Raw genomic sequence first — 9,247 nt, 5'->3', positions numbered from 1 at the left:
GCATAAACAATTTTCAAGTTCAACACTTTTTGTTCCGTTCAGTTGTGGATGCTGCTGATTCACAGAGACCGCCGTGGCTTAGCAAAGAGTGTGTGTGTTTTCCTTTGAAAAAGTTTCCCCAGAAATACCTCGTTATTTAATGCATTTTTCCTTACAAATTGTATTATCAGCATAACAATTTGAGTAAATGTCTAATAGGTATGGCATGATACCATCCTTCTAGAACAATGTGCATTTATGTTAAAATTGTAACAAATGATGAAGTTTAGTTATTCTTATTTCTTTATTGCAAAACGTTAAAACTGGCACCTTTTTGGAGAGAAATGGGCTCTCATTTTAACCCATATCACGGTGTGTGATGCTGAACTATGAGTTTCTAATGGTGTTTGTATTTGCGCTGTTCTAAACATTAATATTTTATGTGCAACAGCAGCGTGCTGTCTCAGTGGCCTTACACATGATTTTAAATCTATTTTTTCAAACGTTATGATGTAAATGGGGATGATTGTACTGAGAATAACTTTCATCTTTTCTTCAACTGAATACTGTTTCTGTGCTTTTTTTGAAGTATTTTAAAGAGTTGGCAGTCAAAATTAAAACTGCTGGATGATAGATAGTCTTCATTCTTTATGACAAACAAGATAATGTGAATTACAGAATGTACAATGTTTTTAAAATGTATAAATTGCGGTGTACAGCGTTTATTATGAGGGGGTAGAATCCACAGCTCAGTACTCGCTACTCAATACTCAGGAGTACTTTTAAATAGGCTACTCTTTTACTCTTACTCAAGTTGATTTTTGGACAAGTACTTTTACTCTACTCACACTACAGTTTTTGGAAGGTAATGGTACTTTTACTTGAGTATATTTTTTTCTGTACTCTTTCCACCACTGATTATTAGTAACTCAAACCCCTTTTTGTAAGCCTCTACCTAACCATCGATCATGCGTTTGTAGTTTTTCTAACACGTTTTATTCGTGTTTGCAGTTCTGGACCGAATCCTTCGCCAAAGCACAATGGATTGTGGGCAATTTTAGCCATTAGATTGTGCACGGATCCACACTTCAAAAATTGACCTGATATAGTAGACCATCCAGGGACTTTTGGCATACTCTTTTCAACATACTATGTTTTGGGACACAATTATTCTAATCTCACATACTATTTAGGATGGATAGTATGAACATTGAGATGCAGGGAGAGTCAACCTACTCAGAGTTGACTGAACTAACTCAAGTCAAGTTTCCCATCTCAGGGTAAGTCAACTCAGAGCTCAAGTTTTAAATCAGAGTTGGTTGAACCTCCTTATTGAAACGGGCCCCAGGTGTGCAGACACTTGGGTGCTTAATTGTAAACTCAACAATCAGGTGTAAACACTATAAAAAGGTAACAGGTCAATTTACCTGTCTTCAACAAAAATGGATGGCAACATTGTAGGAAGAGGAGAGGAAGAGGGAGAGGAAGCCATGGACAAAGAATAAGAGTGAAGTGAAGTGACGTGACGTGACGCCAAGTATGGTGACCCATACTTGGAATTAGTGCTCTGCATTTAACCCATCCAAAGTGCGCACACAGTGAACACACACACACCCGGAGCAGTGGACAGCCATTTATGCTGCGGCGCCTGGGGGGTCGTGCCTTGCTCAAGGGCACCTCAGTCGTGGTATTGAAGGTGGGAGAGAGTGCTGTATATTCACTCCCTCCACCAACAATTCCTGCCGGTACGAGACTCAAACCCGCAACCTTTGGATTACAAGTCCGACTCTCTAACCATTAGGCCACGACTTCCCCGACGAGGACCATGTTTCTCAAATGCGATTTGAGCAACCTTGGTTGACAATGTTGTAAACCAGGGGTGCCCAACCCTGCTCCTGGTGATCGCCTGTCCTGCAAAGTTCAGCTCCAACCCTAATCAAACACACCTGAAGCAATTAATTAAGGTCTTCAGGATCACTTAAAAATTAAAGGCAGGTGTTTTTGATTAGAGTTGGAGCTAAACTTTGCAGGACAGTCGATCGCCAGGAGCAGGGTTGGGCACCCCTGTTGTTAACCATATGGGTGGACACAGAGAGGCTGGACAGAGTTTAGCCCCACTTCAGCAGATATACTGTTGCTATAGTCATTCAGACAATTCAACAAGAGCACAGGTAAAAAACAACTTGTCTCTACGGTCTACATTATAATGTAGCCTACTATATGAGCTATGAGTACCCATTCACTGTATTCCACATTTGAAATAATATCTTGTGCATATTTTACATGTATTTTGATTGATCTACTAAGGATTGAGGGTCGAGAATGTAAAGGAGGACCCATATTTACTCCGGAACAAGAGAGAACTATTGTAAATGTGGTTTTGGCCAAAAATGTAATACGGCTCAGAAATACAATCAAGCATCCTCAATTACCACACAATTTTTAATAATGTCCATCAGGTCTCCCTGTCAACACTGGGTGAACCCTTAACTTTCTGCAATTTTTTTTTCTTTTTTTTTCTCCATTTGAAAGAAATTCTGAAAACTAAAAGACCTGTGGCATGAATATTTGCAGGTAAGTAATGTACCGTTCATTTATTGTGCACTGCCCACAAAACCTTTTTACATGTACATTTATAGAAGTAAGTATGTTAAACTACACAATGTTGTCTTTTTGTTGTTGTTTTTTTTTTTTAGAGAGCGTCTTGCTAATTGATGCTGATCCAATCCCACATGAATTCAGCTTCATAGATGAGGCTGGGTTTAACCTGACAAAAGAAGAAGAAGAAGAAAAAAAAAAAAAAAGAAACCTCATTGGCCACAGAGGTGTTTTGAATGTCCTGTGCAAACATGGTTGTAACCTCACAATGTGTGCTGCAATCACCCAGAATGGGGTCCTCCACTGCCATGCCAACACGTGTCCTTACAACACAGCCCACATATTCACATTTTTAGATGGACTACACAACATTGTTACAGCAGAGGACCAAATGGATGCAGAGCAGAAGAGATGCATTGTCGTCTGGGACAATGTGTCATTCCACCGATCTGCTTTGCTGCTCTGGTCCAAAACTGGTTTTATGAATGTTCATGATTTTCAGTCCACTATTTACCTCCCACAATACGTTCCCTTTCTTAAACCCATTGAGGAGTGTGCGTTTCTCTTTTTGGCGTGGTGGTGGAAGGTTTATGACCTCCAGCCCTATGACAGGATACTCTTCATTCAAGTAATGGAAGAGGCCTGTGACCTAATTGAAGCAGGATCTGTGCAAGGATGGATTCCGCATTCAAGAAGATTCCCTTACTATCTTGCGAGAGATGATACAGCCTGTGAGGTGGACAGAGTGCTATGTCCAGATCCAGCTAGGGTTATGCTTAAGCTTCGTTTTCCCCTCATGTATTCTTTTTGTCTCCACAAACGTTTTTATATTCTATACCCTATATAGTATAATGTTCTGATTTTCTGTGCAAAGTGGAAATGCATGGAAGCACCTTTTGGAAATGCATGGCTGTATTGACTGATTTTAAAATGTAAAGAGAAATATTCAATGTGCAGTACTGGTGTTGTGATTGGTCATTCACATACATTTACTCTTACAATATCAATGGGGAAAAATATCATTAGAAAAGGAGAAACATTACACGTGTTTAAGATTACGCGCAACAGTGTTTAAGTGGTTCAAACAGGAAAGTTTGTGCTGATTTGATTTCTGAAAAATTTGCCTGTACTGGGAATAAATGTTGTCATTTTTATACTTCTCATGATGTGTTGAAATGACTGAATGAGTAAATATGATGTTACTGACACGGAGACGGAGAATACAAACCACACAATTTACATTTGAGTGTATTATGGTAAATTTGAAGGTATTATCTCAAAGACTTAGTGCTCCGAGTGGCCATAGAAGTTAGAAAAGACATTTTTTATTTCTTTGTCAATTATAACCGCTTGGAAAACAAACAAAAAGGAGATAGGTAGGAAGTGCTATTTGAGAAGCGAGCATCCTAATATAATAGGTACTGACCAGTCATGGAACTAGCTTCACTCTGCATCACTGTAATTTCCAATTCTTATGAAAAGGGCCTATTGTGACTTTAATTCTTATATTTGTGATGTAGTTTCTTGTTATTTGAATGTTACATTTTAAAGTTGAGACAAGCGGAGCCTCCAGGACAGCTGGTGCTTCACACCTCACAAGACCACAATCCATTCTTGGAGAGCAGTAAACTGAACTGCTGATGTGGTTTGGGTTAGCACGTTACCAGCCACATCTTAAATTAAGCTATTCCAGATTTAATTTCATGGTCCTGTTGATGTAATTATTAAGCATTAATCTTCTCTCTCTGCTTCTCTTGTAGCCTCTCTCGTTTTATTACAACTTTTCCCCCAAAAGTTGCCTTAATCGAGACATAAAACATCTGAATACACAAGAACTGTATGGACATCAAATGTCTTTTTTAGAATTTTAATTATATATATATATATATATAAAATGTTTTGATTTAATGATATTTTGATGGTGAACTCAATACACTGTCAGATTTATTTTAAACATGATTGACACAAACAGCATGCAGTCAGTGCAGATGTCTAACCCCTTTGACCCACAGATAGGACATATGGGTCGGTAAAACACGCACTAACCCATTGTGTACAAAGACAGATAATAGTCATCTGGTTGTGTATGTCCTTGTTTTCTGTTTATATATTTGCATGCGTGTTGTTCTGTTTCTCATTTGTTCAGGTCTGTTCTGCTCACCAGTTCTGTCATTACTAAATAAAGCAGATTTCCCTCTGGGCAATTTATTTGTAAATGGTTGCCCTAACACTGTTTTTCAGTAACAAAGCTATGATATTCTCCCCATTACCCCACATCCCACCAAAACACACACACAGTTCCTTACATTTTCCGGCTTATTTTCAGCTGTGTCTGAATCACCAGTGAGTTACAATTTCTATAGACTTAGAATTATTCAGGTTGCTGACTGGAAAAAAAAAGTCTTCAGTCCGGTTCTGAATAGAGCTTTCACAGTGGATAGGAAATCAACTGAGCTGTATGAAACACAGAAGCTAGACTGGCCAATAAAATGTGTTTGACATTACATCAGGGGCGTAGAATTAGGGGGGGATGCTACACTCTTTAAAAAATAAATAAATAAAAAAACCTTCTTCAGTGGTTCTTTGGAGTGGTTAAGGTGCTAAATAGCACCACTGCCGTATAAAGAACCCGTTAAGCCCCTGTATGGTTCTTCAGCGGTTCTTTGGAGTCAATGAGGTGCTATATAGCACCACTACCGTAAAACCTGTAAGCCCCTGTATAGTTCTTTAACTCTCTCTTAATCTAGTTGGGGAAAGGGTTACAACAACATTAAAATACAGTCTATTTCTTGAAGATATAATTTTTTTTTGCCCCCAAGACCCCCATAAGGAAATATTCCAGGGCCCCCACATGAGACCTTTGACCTCAGAAAAAAAGGACCTCTCCATAAACAGCAACATCAACTTCACACATTAATGACCAGTTAGACTTTATTTCTGGAGTATCTAAAACAGAAGTTCTTTATTGCGAATTAAGGTTTAGATGTTTCTTTTTTCAACTTACCGTTTTGGTGAATAGTGTTATGTATATAAATAATGTTTTGTAATTTCAGACACATCTGAAATATGTTATACCATTGATAGAAAACTGTGCATTTAGGAGTTAGTTTGAGGCACTGATGAATTTCTGTGGCATTTTGATTGGTTGTGTTTGAAAAAGGAAATCAAGATACTTCCTGTTAGATTTTTGTGCGTTACATAGAGAATTGTGTTTTGTTTTGCAAAAAAGGGTTTTATGAAATTCTAAATGAGTCAAAAGCCGGGAATGAGTGTATGGTTTTGCATATTTGGTGTGTGGTTCTGGTGTTTGAGTGTCAGGTTTCAGAAATTATGTGGCAATTAAAAATTGAGTGTAAGGAGTTGAAACTGTATTAGCTCTCTATATAAAGCATATGGACAGAAAGACAAACGTTGTGCTGAAAGATGCACAACACACAATCTTACAGCCTAGGATGAAGCCATTATGTACATCAGGGTTCCTCAACTCTTGCCCTGGAGGGCCAATGCGCTGCTTTTGAGTTTTGTTGAGATTAGCTCCAACCCTGATCAAACTCCCCTACCTGTGATTATCTAATGTTTCGAGGTGAATGTGTAGTGGTCAGTCACCGCACCGGTGTGAATACTTTAATGTTATTTAGAAATCACAGATTCTCGCCTACGTCTTGGAATATATGCCCCAAATAATAATTTTCACCGGATATTGTTATCAGAACAAGTAACAAGTCTGCCATGTTTGTTCTGACCAAAAGCTTTACAATAAATCGCGCTACCAATGGTGATTAAATCTAACGATTGATTAGCTCATAATCACATCAAACTGTGCAAATTATTATTATTGTTATACTTTGTTCTCAAATTGTTAATGTTAACAATATCAGCATTGCGTGACTACATGTATGTAGTGTGTATTAGCGATAAAATTTCTGTACAGTCTAATCTCTAATTGTCATTCGAATTTAATAAAGAATTTTTTTTAACCCAAAAAGCAAATTATTCTTCCTTTTGAACTGGTTCTCTTTGAAATACAAATCCTGTGAAATCCCAGGCTATCTGTAATCAGATGCACATTTAAAACTGGAATAATTTAATTTCAGTAACATGGGTTTCATAAACACATAATCCTTTCTGGATTACAATCCACCATCAAAACGATAAATAATTATTCCAGCTGCTGTGAGAAAAGGCTAACGATCCACCACCTGCAGCATCCGCACATGCAATAGCCTACTAGCCGGGACTCAAACTTTATGTTTACAGACGTGACGTAATGATGCAGCAGCATGCTCGAATTTCCCATGAAAACCTACCCGTACCACTCAAATTAGAAAACATAATTATAAGCTTACCATTGTGAATCGGGCTAAAGTAAGGAGATATTTTTGAACACTGGCTGATTATGTACTTGCTCAAATATTGATTTTGGATCATTTTTAACCAAAAAAAAAAAAGTTACGGACTGCAGCTTTAACTTAATGTTGTTAAACTGACTGTACAAAGCAACAGTAAAGTTTTATTTCAGAATCATCCTGGTTTCAATTCGATTAATATTAAAATAAATATTTTAATCTGCTCTTATGTCCCCACCAATGTCAAAAGCTTCTATACTGTGTTGGTGCATAAAATGTTACATTGAATACGGACCCATCTCTAAGATCTCCAGTTTGGTAATTGTGTTTTACAAAGCAATGCTATCCACAGGCAAAGGCAACCAGTGCCAAAAATTGAACTTTTTGATCTATAATGCTCATTTACAGTTTTTTTTTTTCTCAATTGCTAACAAGCAATGTTCAATACTGAAATCACATTTTCTAAATGGTTCACACACTTAGCGAAACAGAAGTTTATGCTAAACAAACTGAATAATTTAATTGTTTTCAGACAAAATTAATTCAATGGCCTCATTTCTCAAAATCCACAAACACTTTTGTCATTCATACTCCAAAATCTGCAAAACACTATATATTTTCAGCATATTTTTTAAAATGCTAACAAATTGCTTTCAAAATTGTTAAAAGCACATTCAAAATAGAATGATGGTAATTTCCATGTATTTATGCAGTAATTATTTTGAAATATAGAAAATAAAATAATCAAGCTAATTGCAATTTCAGCTGAAAGCCTACTCAGGTGTCCTGCTTTAGTCTCATTAGCATGTTTTAGTAAAAGGGGATAGCTTGGAACTGATTTTGTTGGTGATCAGGTTGGTGGGGAAAGTAGAGTAGTAGAGAGAACGCGAGAGTGCATGGAGGACAAAGGAGAGGAAAACCAAGAGCTGTGATCTCTGCTGAGATTAGGGCCACAATTATTGACCATGTTGTAAATCATGGCCTGTCTTTGAGAGAGGCCGGTCAAAGGGTGCAACCAAATCTGCACAGTTGCACCAATAGTACAAATTTTCCGACAAAACAACAGGTGAGATGAGCATCCTTTGATGATAACTGAACTACGTATTACAGTACAATATGATGTCTATATTTTTACATGTACCAACATTTTAAAATTGATTACAATACACAGTAATTGTTTTGTTTTAGGATCCAAAGGTTGTCTCCAAGGGGAGGGAGAGGCAAAATCTTTTTCAGATGTGCAGGGAATTGTCATTGATGACATGGTCGTTGCCAACAATTCAATAAAACTGCAGGAAATTCGGGAGAGTGCTGGCACACAATATTACTTTTGCAAATGTGAATATGGTCAGCACAATGACAATTGCCAATTGAGTCCTAGAGAAGCATAAAATAAGGATGAAGCAATTGTACACTGTACCCTTTGAGAGAAACCGTGAATGTGTGAAAGAACTCCGGTATCAGTATGTCCAGGTAAGATGTCTGTTCAGTTACCAAACAGGGTACATACACCGTTAAGCATAATGTAAAACTGTCTGTAATTTAGAGGGTGATGGAGATGGAAGCTAGGTGAACTCCACATACTTTTATCTTTGTGGATGAAGCTGGATTCAACCTGGCAAAAACATGCTAAAGGGGAAGAAATGCGATTGGACAGAGCAACCATGGATGTCCCACGCCAGAAAGGATCTAACATCACAATGTGTGCAGCGCTGTCCAATGATGGTTTGCGGTTACACAAACCACTCATTGGCCCCTACAATACAGAGAGGCTAATTTCTTTTCTGGATGACCAAGATAATCAGCTTGTGCCAGCAGAGGAGAGAGGGGCATCAAACTCCCCTACCTTCATTGTTGTGTGGGATAATGTGGCATTCCACCACTCTGCTGCAGTCACAGACTGGTTTGCTGTACATCCCAGGATGTCAGTATTATACTTGCCTCCATACTCCCCTTTCTTAAACCCCATAGAGGAGTTTTTCCTCTGCGTGGAGGTGGAAGGTTTATGACCACCATCCATATGACCAGATGACTTTACTGGAGGCAACGAATGCGGGGTGTGGTGACATTTTCTCCTGAAGACCGCCAGGGTTGGATTAGACATTCCAGAAGGTACTTTCCAAGATGCAGTGCCAGAGAAGACATCAGATATGATGTTGTTGATAAACTTGAGGTCAAATGCAAGCAAGAAGGAGGACTAGAACCCTCACAGTATTTTACAATGACTGCGCATCAGTGGTGAGCAGTGACTTTTTTTTTTTTAAATCGGATATGCTGAGCAACTACTCCAGTAACAGACCATGCAAAATACCCAAAAATAATAT

The 9,247-nt window shown here is 38.1% G+C and overlaps 1 protein-coding gene and 1 long non-coding RNA gene across 2 annotated transcripts in view; one reads left to right on the top strand and one right to left on the bottom strand.

Moving 5' to 3' along the window:
- The window catches only part of LOC107565054 (collagen alpha-1(XXV) chain-like), a 284,160-nt gene that overhangs the window by 11,777 nt on the left and 263,136 nt on the right, over nt 1-9,247 (bottom strand). The window lies entirely within an intron of this gene.
- On the top strand, nt 2,002-3,826 carry LOC107565052 (uncharacterized). The gene is made up of 3 exons (XR_001606319.1): nt 2,002-2,150; nt 2,287-2,553; nt 2,676-3,826. It is a non-coding gene; the product is annotated as an uncharacterized lncRNA (long non-coding RNA).

This window comes from Sinocyclocheilus grahami, unplaced genomic scaffold (genome assembly GCF_001515645.1).
Source record: "Sinocyclocheilus grahami isolate Dianchi unplaced genomic scaffold, SAMN03320097.WGS_v1.1 scaffold977.1, whole genome shotgun sequence".
NCBI lineage: Eukaryota > Metazoa > Chordata > Actinopteri > Cypriniformes > Cyprinidae > Sinocyclocheilus > Sinocyclocheilus grahami.
This window is presented reverse-complemented; position numbering and strand designations above follow the sequence as displayed.